Source organism: Somniosus microcephalus, chromosome 4 (assembly GCF_052327205.1).
Source record: "Somniosus microcephalus isolate GS21.2 chromosome 4, FLI_Smic_1.0, whole genome shotgun sequence".
Taxonomy (NCBI): Eukaryota; Metazoa; Chordata; class Chondrichthyes; order Squaliformes; family Somniosidae; genus Somniosus; species Somniosus microcephalus.
In genome coordinates, this window is record NC_140990.1 from 49,852,617 (window position 1) to 49,874,592 (window position 21,976).

At 45.3% G+C, this 21,976-nt stretch overlaps 1 pseudogene; it reads right to left on the bottom strand.

The window, feature by feature from the left end:
* LOC147118832 (uncharacterized) overlaps positions 1 to 21,976 on the bottom strand; it is a 60,899-nt pseudogene that overhangs the window by 32,670 nt on the left and 6,253 nt on the right.

Genomic DNA, 21,976 nt, shown 5'->3' on the forward strand with positions numbered 1-21,976 from the left:
TCGAGGAGGTCAGGGCAATGACCAGAGCCTGCCGCATCTGTGCGGAATGCAAGCCTCGTTTCTACAGGCCTGACCGTGCACACCTTATCAAAGCCACACGGCCATTCGAGCGCCTAAGTCTGGACTTCAAGGGACCCCTTCCCTCTGCCGACCGTAACGTATACTTCCTCAATATCATTGATGAATATTCCCGCTTCCCCTTCACCATTCCCTGCCCAGACATGACCAGTGCCATGGTCATCCAGTGTCTCTGTAATCTATTCTGCATGTTTGGCATGCCAAACTACATACACAGCAATAGGGGGACGTCATTCATGAGTGACGAGCTGCGCCAGTTCTTGCTCTCAAAGGGGATAGCCACTAGCAGAACCACTAGCTACAACCCCCGGGGTAATGGGAAAGTGGAAAGGGAGAATGCTACTGTTTGGAAGGCTGTCACGTTAGCCTTAAATTCAAAAGGCCTTCCGACCTCTCGCTGGCAGGAAGTCCTCCCAGACGTGCTCCACTCCATAAGGTCTCTGTTATGTACTGCCACTAACGCTACCCCTCATGAAAAGATGTTCGTTTTCCCCCGGAAATCCACCTCGGGCATATCTCTACCCGCGTGGCTGACGTCTCCGGGGACAGTACTATTGCGGAAGCACGTGAGAGGCCATAAAACGGACCCCCTTGTGGAAAAGGTACAGCTCCTCCATGCAAACCCTCAGTACGCCTATATCGAATACTCTGACGGGTGAGAGGACACTGTTTCCATAAAAGACCTAGCTCCCTCGGGGAGCGGAGAGAATGATGGGAGACTACCCGATGAAGACCTACACTACAAAGAGACAGGACGCCCAGAGGTATCAATACCCAACTTTAACCTGGAGGACACTGCAGATAACCTGGAAGACACTGCGGAGGCCCGGACAGTGGAGGAACCCGAATCCACTCCCCTAGAGGCACCCCAACCAGCTTTGCGCCGATCACTGAGAACTGCAAAACCTCCTGACAGACTCACGTATACCAACTTTTAAGAAACATCACCCCGATGGACTAAATCTATAGAAGGGGTTAATGTAATGAAATCTGTTTGTCTTGATCCTGTATTCGTTTTGCACTCATGTATATTGCCCTCCCCCACTGTGTATAGTTTCACTTCCTCTTTCCCGACTAACCTGGGAGGTTCCAGGTCTTGGCTCTTGGCTCAGCCCCTGACTTCTCTTACATAAAGATCCCAGGATCTGTATGACTCATTCCTGTGAACCAGTCGGCATGTTGAGATGTTAGCTCTGATCTTAGTGATTAAAAGCCAACTTGTTTAAGTCTATAACTTCTAGTTTTGTGGTTATTGAAGGCCCATCAGAAACCATCTTGTCCTGCCGGTTTGTTACTCTTTAGTGACATTATTTTCTTCATTACTGTTATTTTGGTGAGTCCCCGTCCCTGATTCAATATTAGTTTCCTTGGGATGTCCGGCCTCTTCCACTCTGTCAATACTGACGCAAAATAATTATTCAACATGTCCGCCTTTTTATTATCATTTACAATGTCACCATTATCAGTTTTCAAGGGGCCCACATTGCTCCTGACCACCATTCTTTTCCTTAGATAATTGTAATAAAAATTGTGTTGATTTTGATAATCCTTACAAGTTTCTTTTCATACTCCCTTTTTGTAGCTCTTGCTCTCTGTTTTGTCACCCTTTGTTGTTCTTTGTATTTCTCCCATTCACCAGGATTTGTGCTATTTATTGCATTTCTGTGTGCTTTTTCTTTTAGTTTTATGTTGTCCCTTCTCTCTTTAGTCATCCATGGCTGGGTTTCTTTGTCAAGTAGAGCTCTTGCCCCTCAGGGTGATAAGTTAGATTAATCATATACTGCCTTACAAATGCCTTGCAAGGCATGATGGACTAGTTGACATGGGTTAAAAGTTTAAATTAAAAAAAACTGATGCAGGACTATTGGAATGCAGTAGAAGTAGATAAGAAGGAACAGAAGGAGCAGAATGTTCTACTCCCTAACCACACTCAAGGTGACATAAGATAACTGGTGTAGCAGTCTCATGGTCACTATCTGTTGAAAGTTCGCCCACTTATGTCTAAAAAAAATGTGAAACTTAAGCTAAACTCTGTAAAAAAAACAAGTGACTCACGGAACGCGTAATCGCCTAGTTTTCTGTTTTCCCATGACTTGCAGTGTATGAAAATGTATAAATGTTGCAGCTCCGTGGGTCTCGGGGCTCACTCTTGGGGAGGCATACTTGTGTGCAGACCCAAAGGGTTTCTCAGAGTGAGTCCAGGTACCGGATTACCTTAATAAAACTTTACTTATTTTACATTTTCTGACTTTGTGTATTACTGAGAAAGTGATAGACTGACCGGCGTGTTTATTCTCCTAAAGCAGCGAACCTTGATCCCCCACGGGCGGGGTAGATCCTCCTCAATGACTGCGAGGAGTTAACAATTCTGATGACGAGGGTGGGATTCCAAAGCACTTCGGTCTAAATCACAGCGGTCTAGGCTGACGAGTTGCTTTCAGATGACTGAGCAACTAAGTGGCCACAGGTAAGATTTTTTACCTTTTTGCTCTGTCTGTTACGAAGTGACTTGGTGCATTCGCTTGTGATCCTGACCTCGTGCCGACGGAATCCTTTAGGTAGGAATTTGGGAGATAACACTTTCTCAAAGTCAGACTAAATGTTAGGTTAAAGTCCTTTGGGTTCGAGTCCCATAAATAAAGAAGGTTCGAGTCCTTCGAGGAAAGGGTTAGGCACATTAAACCGGTTCGAGTTCGGAGAACTAAATCAAGTACGTACTAAGAGTGGGGAAAATGGGGGCAGGAAATAGTAAATTGACGGAGATCGGGGGTCCGAAAACTCCGTTGGATATAATAATTGAACAAAATAAGAATGAAGGAAAGATGGTGACTAAATATTGTAAGAAATGGGCTAAAGGGAAGACAGGCTGGCCACAAACAGGTACCTGTGATCCGCAAATAACACACAGACAACAAGTCGAGCTCAGAAGCAAAGCGCCGAAATTGAATCAAAAAGAATGGGACGTATTGGCAAAATGGTCAAAAGAATCCAATGATCGGGTTCAAAAGTCCCAGTTTGCCTCATGACAAAGTAATGCCCAAGCAAAGGGAATATTATTGCAAGATGAGTTTGGTGTGCAAAACTCCTTAGACAGGCTTAAAGCAGAATGTAAAGCCGACAATTTAAAACTGAAACAAGATCGTGAAAAACAAAAATTAGAAAAAGGTATAAAAGATCGAAAGGAAGGAATGTACCCGATGGCTGAGAAATCGGCTAAAGACGTGAAGGCAGCTGCGGATAAAGTAAAGCAGGATATGTTAACTATGAAACAAGCTTTTGAACAACTGCCATACAATGAAGCATCAGAGGATGATGAAATTATCACTCAAAAGTTGGTAAAATTGGGGGGATTATTGGCTTCAGCTCAGTCTCGGCAACAACAGCTTCTCGGGTTATCTAATTTACCGACCACACCAGTGTCAGCAGGACAAACGATCCCATTAGGAGGCCATTTTCCATTACCACAAGTTCAACCCACCCCCTACTTAAACTCTCAAAATTTAGGGTCTGACCCTCATGTGGCCCCACAGAGGCATGCTCCCCTAAATGTTAGTTCCCCTTTGATCCCACAATTTTTGCCCTATGTAACTCCAACTGCATTGGCTCCAGCAGTCAATCTTTCCCCTGGATCTCCACAATATGATCCCTCGCGTTATATGGACCCTAATGATTCCACCAATCCCGCTCCTCCCTTTTCCCCCTTGACACCCTTAGGAGCTCAAATGGCCCCTACTGGTGGAACCCCAACTGGTACTCCTAACCACGGGTCCCCAGCGGCACCACGAGGACAGTCCCGAGGACACGGAGACCCTACAATGGTCCCCATTAGGGAATACCCCGATGGATTAGGGCGCACGGTAGAAATGTATAGACCATGGTCACCAGGAGAATTGTGTGCTCTCAGAAAGGACTGCCCAAATTTAGAAACCGAGGGAGCAGAAAGAACATGGGATTGGTTACAACAAACGGTTGTAGCTTATCAGGGAAATGCAAAAGATATGTGGGACTTGATCGCACATTGCCTAACTAGACCACAATTTAATGCTGTTAAGACGGAATTAGGAGACACCTCATGGACAGACTTTGAAATAAGTCACCCAACAAGTGTGGTTACAGACCGACAGAGAATTGGTTATTTGGGAGACGCATTTAGGGATGGATTGAAGATGAAGATTAACTATTCTAAAATAATAAATACTAAACAGAAGAACGAGGAACGGTTAGAGGACTTTGTTCAGCGATTCTCTCAGGTCTACAGCAAGTACTCAGGAGATGCCGATTTTGATTAAGATGAAAACGCTCCTCAGTATAATGCCTTGATTCTATCTTGCCTTAAACCTGAAATTGCGTCTGCCTATAAATTAACCACTGAAAATTGGGAGGAGAGAACTACAAGTGCAACTCATAAATGGCTTGTACAGGTTGAAGAAAGTTTGGGCAAAGAGAAAAAAGAGGAAAAAGACAGTAAGGGAGAGAATAAAGAGACAATGTTTGCCCAGGTTCCCAAGCAACAGGGCCCCCAGACGAATGCGGCATGGGTTCCCCCAGCCAACTCTGGATGTTTTACTTGTGGTAGTCCTCATCATTGGCAAAGGAATTGCCCGTCCCGACCACAAAACGAATGGTCATTTCAAGGGGCAAGACCACATTTTAATCCAGGCCAGAGAGGCAGGGGCAGGGGAGGTTTCAGAGGACGTGGCGGACATAGGGGCAGAGGAGGTTACACTCAGGATGATCAGGCCTGGCAATCTCAACAGGAACGTTGGAACGGCGGTCAGTCCACACAGGAACCATTGCCACCCCCACCACCACCGGCGACCCCACATTATGAGGGAGGTGCGTGGTATCCCCATAATAATCAGTTTTGACAACCCACATCCTCGGGAACCTCGAGTGATACTGACGCCGCGTCACTAATAGACAAACAATTTCCCCAACTTATGGCGAATGCCAAGTTGGAGCCATATGTATTTTTACGGATTGAAGGACAAGATTTGGCCTTTTTAGTGGATACCGGAGCCACATACTCATCCATCTCAGGGAAGGATTTGGATATCCCTGGCACAGGAAAAGTTAAAATTCTTTGGGGCTTCTCAGGAACTATGGTTACTAATGAAATCTCAAAAGAAGTAAAGGTGGAAGCAGCAGGCATCGTCACCCCCCACCAATTCCTAAAAACAAAGGATATAGAATTTAATGTCCTCGGCCGGGACCTATTGTGTAAATTGGGAGTAGTGATCAAATGTAATAAGGAAGGATTATCAATCGATCAGGAGGAAAGGAGTCCTATGCTTTCCCAAATGCAAAGGTATTCTCCGCAATGGTGGGCTTTGGACTTAGGAGAGGATGAGAAAGAAAAGCTTGTCCTGTCCCTTGGATCACTGTGCTGTAAAACTAATCAGTCACAAGTTTTTACGGAACAAATAAACCCGAGATCACCTTTACATTGTACGCTAGCATATGATAAAACTGGGAAGGATCAGGTTCTGGAAGATTTTTTCAAACCTTTTATTGGGACACACCATACTCTTGAAGTCTGGGGATACTTTGCGGGAAGGGAAGGAACTGCCGCCTGGGTTCAGCTAGCATCAGGAGATACGAGTCTTTACCAACAAGATTGTAATAGGGCCCCCCATATCACCCTGCATGTCAACCTAGGTGTGATGAAATATGCCATTCATCAGGCACTCTGTATTCTCTGTGTTTGATTGTGCCTGTGACCGTGACAAGCAGGGGAGTTTAGTTTCAGTTTCATTTCCTTACCTGTATTGTATTGTGTGTAGGGCTCCGCCCATACCTGGCCCCTACTTAAGCAGCCCCAGCGTGTCTCACAGGCAGTACAGCAGATCTCTGGATGAGAGACACTTCTCCACTGTGTATTACTTTCTGAGTTAATAAAAGCCTTGCTTTGCTCCGTTAACGTTGAGTCTCGGATTCATTGAGGCACATCACTAGGTTTTTCGGCTAAAGATCTCGGGCCGATGGCTCAAAGAGTTCTGTCGAAACTACCAATCGATGCTGAACCAGGATTTCACCGACTAGTTGAGCACACTTTCGCTTGGTTATGCGATTGGCCCCTACTCCTGGCATCGATCCTCTCTCATTACCCGGATCGATCCACGGTTCCCTTAAAAATGGAAGAGGGGGTTAATAGAAACCTGACAGAGGGAATAGATCTTGCTGTATGGGCAATACATCCTAACCAAGTAGGATTCGCTAAAAACGCTGAATCATACAGAGTCCATCTAAAACCAGGGACTAGATTGCCAGCCATTCCACAGTACCCGATGAAACTGCAGGCTAGAAATGGCATTAGACCAATGCTGAAGGATTATGTACAACAAGGAATTTTAGTACCCACCTCCTCGCCGTGCAACACACCTATATTTCTAGTTCCTAAGCAAAATAATGATTGGAGATTAGTACATGATTTAAGGGCCGTAAATGAAGTAGTTGTTCCAATGTTTCCATTAGTCCCGGACCCGTCCACTATTATGGCTTCTATTCCCCCGAAGGTTGAAAGATATACGGTTATTGATCTAAAAAATGCTTTTTACGTGATTCCAATCCATGTGGATTCACAGTACTTGTTCGCCTTCTCTTTTGAGGGCCGACAGTATACTTGGACACGATTACCACAAGGTTTCGTTGATTCTCCGACCGTCTTTTCAAGGGAACTGCACAAATGTTTGGCCCCTTTGCAACTACCGGGAGGTTCAACTCTTGTACAATACGTGGACAACTTGCTTATTGCATCACCCACAGAGACGGATTGTCAAATGGATACAAAATTCATTTTGAACCATTTGTCAAGGGAAGGGTATGTAGTATCAATAACAAAGATTCAATTTTGCAAGAAGCGTGTCACGTATTTAGGGCACATTCTGACACCAGATGAAAAAGTCCTGCTCTCAGAAAGGACCCAAACAATATCCCAATATCCGGAACCTACCACTAAAAGAGGAATACGAGCATTTTTAGGATTAATAAATTTCTGCAGGCAATGGATACCAGAAATCGCTAAAAATACAAAGCCCCTAACTATACTAACAGGATCACAGGTTAGAGAACCGTTTGTTTTATCAGAAGCACAAAGAAATGCGTTTAATTCTTTAAAACAAGCCTTAAGGGAGGCCCCGCCCTTAGGAAGACCAATGTATGATAGACCATTTAGGTTGTATGTGACTACTACTGATGGATGCTCACATTCAGTCCTAACGACAGGCAGAGACCGGTGGCTTACTTCTCCACTAGCCTAGACCCAGTAGAGAGAGCCCTCCCTAGATGTCTACAGGACATAGCTTCAGCCTACCATGCAGTGACCTCAGCAGAAAATATTACCTTACACTCAAAGGTGGAGATCTATAGCAGTCATGCCTTGCAATCGTTACTGAACAAATTATCCACACAGCACATGACATCGGCAAGGATAAGTAGATATGAGATTAAGTTAATACAGAATCCCTTGTTGACCTTCAACTTTGCAAAAAACATAAACCCAGCCGAATTCTTACAACTACCCATAGAACATGTAGATGAACCAATACATGACTGTGTAACAAAAATTGAGACCCAAACAATAATCAGATCTGATTTAAAGGACGTGCCTTTGAATACCCCAGACCATGAATACTTTGTAGACGGATCGGCCTCTAGATCAAATACAGGTGAAGGACAGATAGGATACACAATTATAGAATCACCAAATGTGGTAGAATCAGGTAAACTTCCAAATCATTGGTCAGCACAGAAAGCAGAATTACACGCATTAGCAAGAGCATGCGAATTATCAGAAGGGATGAAAGTAAATATTTATATGGACTCGAGATATGCCTTCGGAGTAGCGCATGATTTCGGAATAATATGGAAAAGGAGGGGTTTTCTGACCACATCCGGGACTCCCATATCGAACCAAGTACAGGTAGAAAGATTGACGCAGGCAGTATTACTACCCAGAGAATTAGCCATAGTAAAATGCCAGGCACACACACGGTTACATACACAGGTCGCCGAGGGGAATAGATTGGCAGACGAAGCAGCAAAATATGCTGCTATGTATGAGGACCAAAAACAAATGCCCCAGTTGGAACAAAAGGAGGGAGGGAAGTATCCCTCTTGTACGCCATCGTTGGAAGATGTACAAAAGCACCAGGAGGACGCTCCTGGACATGAAAAACAAAAGTGGATAAAAGAAAATTGTAAAAAGGATCTTTTGACACAACTATATGCCGACCTGAAGGGAAGGATAGTTGCTCCAAATTCTATACTCACCTGGATAGTGCATACGTGTCACACACTATTCCACGGAGGAAAATACCCTATGGTAAAACAATTGGAAAATTCTTGGTACAACCCAAATTGGGGAAAAGTGGCACAGCAGACCATTGATCACTGTCTGATATGCCAGCAACACAACCCGGGAAAAGCCACACCAACTATATTAGCAACAACTCCTATCCCAGACGGTCCTTTTCAAATACTACAGTTAGATTTTGTACAATTAGAATCAGCTTACGGATATAAATATGTACTAGTTATCATTGATGTATTTAGTAAATGGATAGAAGCCTTCCCAACAAGGAACAATACCGCAAAGACTGTGTGCAAAATAATACTGAAGGATATCGTGCCAAGGTTCGGAGTGCCAATACAATTGAGTTCTGATAACGGACCACACTTTGTTGCAGAAATTAATGCTGAACTTTGCAATGTTCTCAATATTAGACAACATTTACATTGCCCGCTCCATCCACAATCGGCAGGACTGGTGGAAAGGGCTAATGGAGCCCTAAAACTAAAATTGGCCAAACTCTGTGTAGAAACCAAATTAAAATGGCCAGAAGTATTACCAATCGCATTATATGCTATGAGGACCAATCCTGCCCGAAAGACAGGATTATCACCAGCAGAAATTATCTTCGGAAGACCTGTAAGAACCCCGTTCTCGGCTCCCATCCAAGACGACAGGCAAATAGATATTCATGTAATGGACAATCAGATGATGTCTTATTGTATGTCACTAACCTCTGCTTTAAAGTTGTCTCATCAACAGGTAACAGCCGTAACTGAACCAACACCAGAGGATGCCTGTCATTGACTCAAACTGGGTGATTATGTCCTCGTAAAGAACTTCTACCGAAAAGGATTAGAACCCAGGTGGAAGGGACCCTATCAAGTACTGTTAACCACGCATACAGCAGTGAAGGTCGAAGGAAAGACAAAATGGATTCACGCTTCACACTGCAAGTTGTCATCACCGCTCTTGTCATAATGGACATAACCTCAACAGCGACAGAGGGACAATGCATCAATCGCTGCTCCAAACAGCACGCTGCACTGAATTTTCTTGCGGATGGGGATGTTGTGGCAATTCCAATATTAACTGAGGGAACTGCACGAATGACTCTGCCGACAATGATAAAATTAAGGCATCAGCAATTTATTGTAAACAAGGACAGACTACATTGTGCACCTGTACTCAGAGACTTCCCACGGGGCACACATGGTGTACCATAATTGACGAACGGGCAACCATCAGCACAACAGCTAGCCCAATAGATAACACTCAGGAAAGGGGATACAACCAAGCAAAATATGAGTGCAGAGAAGGGTATAGAGCTAACGTACCAGGAACGGATAAAAATTGTGCTGATTTGAATGAATGTTGTACGGATATCAGTGATTTCTCAAAGCAAATCCAAAATGAAATTGATGAAATTGACCGAAAGGGAAAGGAGGCCGAAGACATTGATCACACAACGGGAAATTGTGGATGGGGGCCGTTGTGTCTATTAGATGGACTATTTGGAGGACTGTTTAGAATAATATTGGAATGGGTCATTTGTTTGGTTGTCTCATACGTACTAGTCTCGGTGATAATCAACCGACTGATTAAGTGTGGATCAGGAGGTGAAAAGCAGATGGTTATAATCAGTAAACCTCAAGGAAATGTCAATGTCACACAGGATTGGACTAGGATTAACCTGGAAGAGCTGCAAGAATTAGAGGAAGGTGATGGCATTTACGAAGATTCGGCGTAGTACTAGGATAAAATGGGACAAGAATGGACCCAACCCCTGGACATTGATAACGGGTTACCTTTGCTTGATTGTATGCTTATACTGTATATTGCATTTCACTCCCAACTGAAATATGGCGACTGACTCGGATAACCATATATGCTGTATATGTTCGGAGGAAACTATAAATGATAAAAAAATATAATCTTTGAATATGTAATGTATGTATGGAATAGTTGATACCCTGTCCAGTATGTAGAGAAAAAGGTCGAGGTTATCATGTAATGATAAAAGGAGGGAATGATAAGTTAGATTAATCATATACTGCTTTACAAATGCCTTGCAAGGCATGATGGACTAGTTGACATGGGTTAAAAGTTTAAATGTAAAAAAAACTGATGCAGGACTATTGGAATGCAGTAGAAGTAGATAAGAAGGAACAGAAGGAGCAGAATGTTCTACTCCCTAACCACACTCAAGGTGACATAAGATAACTGGTGCAGCAGTCTCATGGGCACTATCTGTTGAAAGTTCACCCACTCATGTTTAAAACAAAGCTGATCTATTTAACATATAGCCAGAATATTAAGCTCCAGCCCAGTTACAGGAGTTATTGACATCAGCAGAAACAAACTCCAACTGTCAGAGTGAACATGGTTCAGTCCTGGATGTGATTAACAGCAGCAATAAGAGCAGAATCCAACCCCTGCAGTCAGTTGTGAACTCGCTGGTGTGCCAGAAGGTTGGATGACTGAGTGAATCCCTTCCCACACGTGGAGCAGGTGAACGGCCTCTCCCCAGTGTGAACTCGCTGGTGTGCCAGCAGGTTGGATGACTGAGTGAATCCCTTCCCACACATGGAGCAGGTGAACGGCCTCTCCCCAGTGTGAACTCGCTGGTGTCTCAGCAGGTTGGATGACTGAGTGAATCCCTTCCCACACAAGGTGCAGGTGAACTGCCTTTCCCCAGTGTGAACTCGCTGGTGTGCCAGCAGGTTGGATGGCTGAGTGAATCCCTTCCCACACAGGGAGCAGGTGAATGGCCTCTCCCCAGTGTGATTACTTTGATGAGTTTCCAGTTGGGATGGGTAATTGAATCCCTTCTCACAGTCCCCACATTTCCGCGGTTTCACTGAGGTGCAGGTGTCCTTGTGTCTCTCCAGGTTGGATGATCGGTTGAAGCCTCGTTCACACACAGAACACATGTATGGTTTCTCCCCGCTGTGAACAGTGCGATGTTTTTTCAGGCTGTGAAACTGGTTAAAACATTTCTCATTCTATGTTCAAAGGCCAGTGTTATTCAGGTCCTGTGAACCGAGTGACTCTGTCAGATCTTGAAGTGATGTTTGGTTTGAGTTTCCTGTCTGCAAATCCTCCCCTTCCAACAGCCTGTAAATGGAGTTTATAAAAGTCAGCATTGTAAGTACAGGATAGAAATTCAGAACAGACAATTTTAGTTTCTGTGGAACATTGTTTGTTCTTACTCCTAAAGCTGTAAATCCCGGTCCCACACATTCTCCCTCCTCCCTCTCCTGAAAACAAACCCCATAGTATTTTCCTCCAATCCCAGTTTTTTCACTCACCTGACTCTGTCACAAAACCATGGCTTCAGAAGAGAGATTGAAGAAACTATTTAAAAGAAGGTGTGGTGGTGAAATGTTGGGCGGGTGCTCAGCATCTCACACATTGTGTAAGATTAACATTCCACATGTCTGAACCTTTCATTCCATCCCTGATTTGGGAATCTCTTGAGCTGGCACTTCTTGTCCCATTATACCGAGTTGGTGCAACAGGAGAGCCAGGGATCAGGGGGATATTGGACAGGAAGCACACAGCACGGACATTACACTGCAGGTGGGATATGTGAGAGTGTTACAGTGAGGGCTTCGGGCACTTTGTTAAACACACACACAGCAGAAGCACATTAATCGAATGGGAGATCACTGACACACGAGCAGTCAGCGGTGTGGAGCCTCCTGAGAGTCCGGCCCCTTTCCAGCCAGTATTTACAGGAGCTGGGACACAGAAAGAGTCTCATTAAAATCACTGATATATTTGTTCACACAAAGCAACCCCCAAAAAATGCTGAATGATTTCTCCCTGACCAGTCTCCATTTCTCCTCCATTTACAGACACTCCCTGACCAGTCACCATTTCTCCTCCATTTACAGACGCTCCCTGACCAATCACCATTTCTCCTCCATTTACAGACGCTCCCTGACCAGTCACCATTTCTCCTTCATTTACAGACGCTCCCTGGCCAGTCACCATTTCTCCTCCATTTACATACATTCCCTGACCAATCACCATTTCTCCTCCATTTACAGATGCTCCCTGACCAGTCACCATTTCTCCTTCATTTACAGACGCTCCCTGGCCAGCCACCATTTCTCCTCCATTTACACACGCTACCTGACCAATCACCATTTCTCCTCCATTTACAGATGCTCCCTGACCAGTCACCATTTCTCCTTCATTTACAGACGCTCCCTGGCCAGCCACCATTTCTCCTCCATTTACACACGCTACCTGACCAATCACCATTTCTCCTCCATTTCCAGATGCTCCCTGACCAGTCACCATTTCTCCTCCATTTACAGACGCTCCCTGACCAGTCACCATTTCTCCTCCATTTACAGACACTCCCTGACCAGTCTCCATTTCTCCTCCAGTTACAGATGCTCCCTGACCAGTCACCATTTCTCCTCCATTTACAGACGCTCCCTGACCAGTCACCATTTCTCCTCCATTTACAGATGCTCCCTGACCAGTCACCATTTCTCCTCCATTTACAGATGCTCCCTGCCCAGTCACCATTTCTCCTCCATTTACAGACGCTCCCTGACCAGTCACCATTTCTCCTCCATTTACAGACGCTCCCTGACCAGTCCCCATTTCTCCTCCATTTACAGACGCTCCCTGAGCCAGTCTCAATTTCTCCTCCATTTATAGATGCTCGCTGGCTCACTTCCTGTCTGTCCCGGAGTTTGGCGCTTTGTTGAGATTCGGGCCGGAGCGAAACGTGAACCCGCGGGTGGAGGCGGATAATGTTCACTGCTCTTATAATCGGGCCTGGGGCCGCACTCGGGGTGTGTGAAGCCCGCGTCCCCCCGGGGTTTATTTTTTCATTTTAACATTCAAGTACAACAGTACTTATACAACTCATCAATTACACAGTAAATTTATTACATTCATTGACTACAATTAAAAGGATAAAGCCTCAAAACAGCTTCATGGTCAACAATATAAATACAATAATAAATTTTTACAGGTAAATCAGTAATGTTTACAGTACAAACTGCCACTATTTAATAAACCAAGAAAAGAAAGAACCCGTATACGCCAGTCCTACTGGCATCGCTCAATCATTCGGTCATTCATTCCTCCATTCGTTCGTTCGTTCGCTCAAGCATAACTTCCATTGCGCATGTCTGCGTGCGTGTGTGTCATTTGTCTACATGCGTGCATTCGTTCATCCGTCCTGGCAGGCCTCACGCTCACCAAGCCGGCCATCATCCTGGGGAGCGAGGGCCCTTCATTCGGTCGAACGAAAGTTCCATTGTGTATGCGTGTGTGCGTGTGTATCATTTGTGTCCGCATGCGTGCATTCACTTGAGCGTTCGTTCCATCGTTTGTACATTAAGGAAGGCTTTAACACTAAGTAACACCACAATATACAAAGTCGCATAACCATATCAGAAATCAATTAAAACTTCAAGTAAACTACTTTTAACCAGAAACCCGAAACTTCTTCAACAAAACAAGTAAATACCAGTTCTACGCCAGTCCTATTGGCACTCTAATAACTCCTCATCTTCACTTGATGTTATCTAACCAATATAATGTCATGATCCTTGTCCACAGTCTTCAACTTTTCCACAGAAAAGAAGCCGACCACATTCTCAAATCCCATAAAAGAAGAAAACGACTACTCAAATTTCCTTCTTCTTGCTGTTATCACTCACAGGACCCAGCTATCAAGACATTCATTATTCCTTGCCGATATTACTTTGTTTTGCCTTTTATCTCCCTTTTATTTTCCTTTTTCACTTTTATTCCGTTCTCTTTTCCCATCTTATGGCCGCTCAAGCACCATCCTCTACATTGGGGAGACCAAACGCAGATTGGGTGACCGCTTTGCGGAACACCTACGTTCAGTCCGTAAGGGTGACCCCGAGCTTCCGGTCGCCTGTCATTTTAATTCACCGCTCCATTCCCACTCGGACCTCACCGTCCTCGGCCTCTTGCATTGTTCCACGGAAGCTCAACGTAAACTCGAGGAACAGCACCTCATCTTCCGATTGGGCACTTTACAGCCTTCCGGACTCAATATCGAGTTCAACAATTTCAGATCATAACCTCGGCCCCTATTACATTTTTACTTATATTTTTTATCCACGCCTTTGTTTTGGCCTTTCCCCCCCACCCCCCTTTCTTTTTTTTCTCTCTCCCACATGGCAGCTGTCTCCTATTCTGCCAGCGCATTTCACACCTAATCTAGAGCTGCCTTTTGTCTCCACTTGTCCTATCACCACCTCGTCTTGTTTTGAATACCTCTTCATGTCTCTTCACTTCTCTTTTGTTCTCTCCCAGCCTGGCCTCTTAATCTATTTCATTCCCTGTGCCTCTTTAGTCTTGATAAAGGGTTTTGACCCGAAACGTTGACTCTATTTTCTCTCCATGGATGTTGCCTGGCCTGCTGAGTTTTTCCAGCATTTTCTGTTGTTATTCCTCCAGTCCCTTGTTCAGGGCTCGGGGCCAGGGGAGGCTGTGGGTCTTTATTCCCCTTATTGGACACAAGGTTCTTTGTCTCACAACACACTGCCTCAGGTTTTAATAGAGACTTTTTAAATTCATGAATAAAAGCAGTTAAACCTCGTGGAACAAAATGTTTAATATTTGGGAGTAAAAATACTGTTATTGTCCTCTGTGGAATTTGTTAGTTTCAGACAATAACAACAACTTGTATTTATATAACATCTTTAATGTAGTAAAATGTCCCAACACGCTTCACATTATAAAACAAAATTTGACACCGGGTACAAACCAAGCATATTCCCATAAGGAGGAAAGATGGGGCGTCCAAAGCTCGAGCTCCCTGGATGACAAAGGATGTAGAAGTTAGAATAAAACAGAAAAAGGAGGTTTACGACAAATGTCAGGTATAGAATACAGTCAAAAACCAGGAGAATACAGAGTGTGGGGGAAATTGAAAAAGGATATATGAAAGAAAGACTTGCATTTATATAGCGCCTTTCACGACCACCAGACATCTCAAAGCTCTTTACAGCCAATGAAGTACTTTTTGAAGTGGAGTTACTGTTGTAATGGGGGAAACAGAGCAGCCAATTTGTGCACAGCAAGCTCCCACAAACAGCAATGTTTTTGTTATGTTGGTTGAGGGATAAATATTGGCCAGGACACCGGGGATAACTCCCCTACTCTTCTTCAAAATAGTGCCATGGGATCTTTTACATCCAACAGAGAGCAGACAGGAACTCAGTTTAAAGTCTCATCAGAAAGACGGCACCTCTGACAGTGCAGTGATCCCTCGGCACTGCACGCCTAGCTTTATTTGCTCAAGTCCCATAGCGTGGAACTAAAACCCACAACCATTTGACTCAAAGGCAAGTGTGCTACCCACTGAGCCACAGCTGACACAAGGGAGAGAATACAAGAAAAGATTAGTGGGTAACGTAAGAGGGAACGCAAAAATCTTTTATAAACATATGAAAAGTAAAAGGATAGTTAAAGGAATGGTGGGGCCGATTTGGGACCAAATAGGAGCTCATCATATGGAGGCAGAGAGCGTGGCTGAGGTACTGAATGAGTACTTAGCATCTGTCTCCACAAAAGAAGAGGATGAAGTTAGTGTCACAGTAGAGGAGGGGGAGTAGAGAAATTGGATAAAAATGGATAGAAAGGAGGTGCTCAATAGGTTGTCATCACTCGAAGTTAACAAGTCACCCGGTCCAGATGTGATGCATCCTAGATTGCTGAGGGAAGCTAGGGTGGAGATAGCAGAAGCTCCGACCACAATCTTTCAATCTCCCTCAGATATATGGGAGTGGTGACAGAAGACTGGAGGATTGCTAATGTTACACCCCTGTTTAAAAAAGGGGAGAGGGATAAACCTGGTAACTACAGGCCAATCAGTCTAATGTCAGTGGTGGGTGAACGACTGGAGACCATTGTCAAGGACAAAATTAATTCTCACTTGAAGAAGCATGGGTTAATAAGAGGCAGCCAGTATGGATTTGTTAAAGGTAAATCGTGTCTGACTAACCTGATTGAGTTCTTTGATGAAGTAACAGAGGGTTGATGAAGGTAGTGCAGCAGATGTTGTATATATGGACTTTCAAAAGGCATTTGATAAAGTACCACATAAGAGACTTACTTGGAAAATAGAAGCACAGGGAATTAAAGGGCTGATGGTAATTTGGGTATAATTGGCTAAGGGAGAGGCGACAATGAGCAGTGCTGAGGGATGTTTTTCTGACTGGAGGGAAGTATGCAGTGGGTTCACCCAGGGGTCGGGATTAGGACCATTGCTTTTCTTGTTATATATAACTGACCTGGACTTGGGTATAGGTGTACAAGTTTAAAGTTTACGGATGATACAAAACTTGGCAACGTAGTAAATAGTAGCAGGCTTCAGGAGGACAGAAACAGACTGTGAAATGAGCAGACACAAGGCAGATGAAATTAAATGAGGATAAGTGTGAAGTGATACACTTTGGGAGAAACAACAGGGAGAGGCCGTATAATCTAAATGGGACTATTTTGAGGGGGTGCAAGAGCAGAGGGACCTGGGGGTCCATATTCACAAATCTTTGGAAGTGCCACGGCAAGTTGGTGAGGCGGTTCAGAAAGCGTATGGGATACTTGGCTTTGTAAATAGGGCCATTGAATACAAAAACAAGGCAGTTACACTAAACCTTTACAAATCACTAGTTAGGAACATAGGACAGGAGGAGGCCATTCAGCCCCTCGAGCCTGTTCCGCCATTCAATGAGATCATGGCTGATCTGTGACCTAACTCCATACACCCGCCTTTGGCCCATATCCCTTAATACCTTTGGGTAACAAAAACCTATCAATCTCAGATTTAAAATTAACAATTGATCTCGCATCAATGACCGATTGCGGAAGAGAGTTCCAAACTTCTACCACCCTTTGTGTGTAGAAGTGTTTCCTAATTTCACTCCTGAAAGGTCTGGCTCTAATTTTTAGACTATGTCCCCAGTCCTAGAATCCCCAACCAGCGGAAATAGTTTCTCTCTATCTACCCTATCTGTTCCCCTTAATATCCTGAAAACTTCGATCAGATCACACCTTAACCTTCTAAATTCTAGGGAATACAACCCTAATTTGTGTAATCTCTCCTCGTAACTTAACCCTTGAAGTCTGAGTATCATTCTGGTAAACCTACGCTGCACTCCCTCCAAGGCCAATATATCCTTCCTAAGGTGTGGTGCCCAGAACTGCTCACAGTACTCCAGGTGTGGTCTAACCAGGGTTTTGTACAGCTGCAGGGTTTTGGCCTCAGCTGGAGTCTTGTGTATAATTCTGGGCACCACACTTTAGGAAGGATGTCAAGGCCTTGGAGAGGGTGCAGAGGAGGTTGACCAGGATGGTACCAGGGATGAGGGACTTCAGTTATGTGGAGAGATTGGAGAAGTTGGGATTGTTCCCCTTAGAGCAGAGAAGGTTAAGAGGAGACCTAATAGAGGTGTTCAAAATGATGAGGGGTTTTGATCGAGCAAAGGTCACAGATTTAAAATAGTTGCTAAAAGAACTAGAGGGAAATGAGGAGAATTGTTTTCACACAGAGGGTTGTTAAGATCTGGAATGCACCATCTGAAAGGATGCTGGAATCAGGTTCCACAGGAACTTTCAAATGATAATTGGACGTGTACTTGAAGAGGACTAGTTTGCAGAGTTCTGGGGATAAAGCTGGGGTTTGGGACTAAATTGGACAGCTCTTTCAAAGAGCCGGCACAGACACGATGGGCCGAATCACCTCCTTCTGTGCTTTTAGATTCTATGATCAGTTTGAACACACTGGTGTCTCTTAAGGATCTTAGAGCTTTTAAAGCTCTTCCCACAGTCAGAACATTTAAAGGGTCTCTCGTCAGTGTGAACAAGCTGATGTTCCAGCAGGTGGGATGACTGAGTGAATCCCTTCCCACACACAGAGCAGGTGAACGGTCTCTCTCCAGTGTGTAGGTGTTGTTGTTTGTTCAGCTCCCCGGAGCTTTTAAAGCTCTTGCCCACAGTCAGAACATTTAAAGGGTCTCTCGTCAGTGTGAACTCGCTTATGTACCAGCAGGTTGGATGACTGAGTGAATCCCTTCCCACACACAGAGCAGGTGAATGGTCTCTCTCCAGTGTGAACTCGCTGATGTACCAGCAGGTGGGATGACAGATTGAATCCCTTCCCACACACGGAGCAGGTGAATGCCCTCTCCCCAGTGTGAACTCGCTGGTGTTGCTTGAGCTCCCGAGGGCTTTTAAAACTCTTCCCACACTCAGAACATTTAAAGGGTCTCTCGTCAGTGTGAACAAGCTGGTGTGTCTGCAGGTTGGATGACACAGTGAATCCCTTCCCACACATGGAGCAGGTGAACGACCTCTCCCCAGTGTGAACTCGCTGGTGGTGCTTGATCTCCCGGGGGCTTTTAAAACTCTTCCCACACTCAGAACTTTTAAAGGGTCTCTCGTCAGTGTGAACTCGCTGGTGTATCAGCAGGTTGGAGGGCTGAGCGAATCCCTTCCCACAAATGGAGCCAGTGAACGGTCTCTCCCCAGTGTGTAGGTGTTGGTGTCGCTTCAGCTCCCCGGAGCTTTTAAAGCTCTTCCCACAGTCAGAACATTTAAAAGGTCTCTCGTCAGTGTGAACTTGCTGGTGTACCAACAGGTTGGAGGGCAAAGCGAATCCCTTCCCACACACGGAGCAGATGAATGGCCTCCCCGCAGTGTGAACAAGCTGGTGTCCCTTCAGCTCCTGGGGGCTTTTAAAGCTCTTACCACAGTCAGGACAGTTAAAAGGTCTCTCATCAGTGTGAGCTCGCTGGTGTTCCTTCAGATCCCGGGGGCTTTTAAAGCTCTTCCCACAGTCAGAACACTGAAAGGGTCTCTCATCAGTGTGAACAAGCTGGTGTCCCTTCAGATCCCGGGGGCTTTTAAAGCTCTTCCCACAGTCAGAACATTGAAATGGTCTCTCGTCAGTGTGAACAAGCTGGTGTCGCTTCAGTTCCCCGGGGCTTTTAAAGCTCTTCCCACAGTCAGAACACTGAAATTGTCTCTCGTCAGTGTGAACTCGCTGGTGTGTTTGCAGGTGGGATGAACGAACAAATCCCTTTCCACACACGGAGCAGGTGAATGGACTGTCCCTGGTGCGACTGTGCTGTTGAACTTCTATTGCAGACGGGGAACTGAATCCATTCCCACCATCCCCACCTTTACCCGGTTTCTCCCCGGTGTGATGGTGCACATGTCTCGCCAGGTCAGGCGATTGGCTGAATCCGCGTCCACACACCGAACACGTGTACGGTTTGACATCGCTGTGATCGCTGCTTTATCCTTCCATGTGCAAAGGCCGATGATATTCAGGTCCGGATGAATCGAGCGACTCTGTCAGATTTTGACGTGATGTTTGGTTTAAGCTTCCCGCCTGTAACTGCTCCACTTCTATAACCCTGTAAATTGAGATCAGAAAAGGATCAGAGGCAAACTGTTGTTTAATTTTCCTCTTTCTGAACCTAGGGGCAGTGAAGCTGATTTTCAGGCCCCAGCTGCTGCACAGGTTGGTTGAAAGGATCAGCAGTAATGGCGGCTGTAATACCCACAAGATCCCGCGCTCCAAAAAGTGCCCTGTTGACTCTGAGTCCCGCGCATGCGCTCATGGCCCCCGCGCTCTCCCTCCTGCTCCACAATCGCCCATCCCGATCGGTCCGCAACGCATATGCTAAGCGCACAAAACCCCACGGTTGGAACATCGGGCGCACATGCGGAGCCACAACATCTGGTACGCATGCGCGGCTCAGGTGGGGGCGAGTCGGTGTTTCGTCTCAGCCACCAGGGAGGTGCGCATGTGCAGGACAACCCAACATTCTTTCTGTCAGCAATCACTCCCTCGTTTCTTTAATAAGAACAGAAACTGCTGAAAATACTCAGCGGGTCAGGCAGCATCTGTGGAGAGAGAAACAGAGTTAACGTTTCAGGTCAATGACCTGTCATCAGAACTGCTTGCTCTTTAGTGTCAGCCAGTGGCTCAGTTGGTAGCACTCTTGCCTCTGAGTCAGAAAGTTGTGGGTTCAAGTCCCACCCCAGAGACTTGAACACCAAAATTCAGAGTGATGCTCCAGTGCACTGCTGAGGGAGTGCAACAGTTTTGGAGGTGCCGTCTTTTGGATGAGACGTTAAACTGAGGCCCTGTCTGCTCTCTCAGGTAGACGTCAACGATCCTATGGCACTATTTTGAATAAGAGCAGGGGAGTTATCCCCGGTGTCCGAGCCAATGTGTTTATTCCTCAATCAACATAACAAAAAACACAGATTATCTGGTCATTATCAGATTGCTGTTTGTGGGAGCTTGCTGTGTGTTAATTGACTGCTGCGTTTCCTACAGTGACTACACTTCAAAAGTACTTCATTGGCTGTAAAACACTTTGGGACGTCCGGTGGTGGTGAAAGACGCTATATAAATGCAAGTCTTTCTTTCTTCACTGGTCTCACCAGCGACCTCTTCTAGCTGATGGTTGATTGACATTACAAGAGGATTTGAGTACAGGAGTAAAGAAGTCTTACTCCAATTATATCGGGCCTTGGTGAGACCACACCTGGAGTACTGTGTACAATTTTGGTCTCCTTACCTAAGGAAGGATATACTTGCCATAGAGGGAGTGCAACAAAGGTTCACAAGATTGATTCCTGGGATGGCGGGACTGTCGTATGAGAAGAGATTGAGTAAACTAGGCCTGTATTCTCTTGAATTCAGAAGAATGAGAGGGGATCTCATAATCATAATCATAATCAACTTTATTGTCATTGTTAGTGCACAAGTGCAGTACAACGAAATGTAGGCTTGCGGCTCCCGAGAGTGTACATTTAGATTAAGACATTTAAACATTCAACATTCATTTGGCTTGTAATACATTAACATAAACATAAACATAATAAAGTGCATTGGCAGATGTGCAGGCTTTACAGTTTATTTGTGGAGTTCAGTAGGATGACAGCCCTGGGAAAGAAGCTGTTCCTAAATCTGGTCATTCAGGTGCGAGTGCATCTGTAGCGTCTCCCAGATGGCAGGAGGGCGAACAGACTGTGGCTGGGGTGGGTAGGGTCTTTGATGATGGTCCGTGACCTCCGTAAACAGCGTTTCTGGTATATGTGCTCTATGGTCGGTAGCATTGAAGCATACACAATTATTACAGGGCTTGATAGGGTGGATGCTGGGAGAATATTTCCTTTGGCTGGGGAGTCTAGAACCAGGGGCCACAGCCTCAGGATAAAGGGTCGGCCATTCAGGACTGAGATGAGAAGAAATGTCTTCACACAGAGGGTGATTGAATCTTTGGAATTCTCTTCCCCAGAGGGCTGTGGAGGCTCTGTCATTGGGTATATTCACAACAGAAGTCGATAGATTTCTGACCAGTAAGGGCATCAAGGGACATGGTGATAGGGCCGGTGAATGGAGTTGAGGTGATGATCAGCCATGATCTCATTGAATGGTGGAGCAGGCTCGAGGGGCCGAATGGCCCCTCCTGCTCCTACTGGGGACAGCGAGAGTCCGCGCATGTGCACACGGGACGGCGGTTCGGGCCGAGTCCGGCACAGCGACCCCTCCCGGTCACCAAGGGTAATAACTGCGCA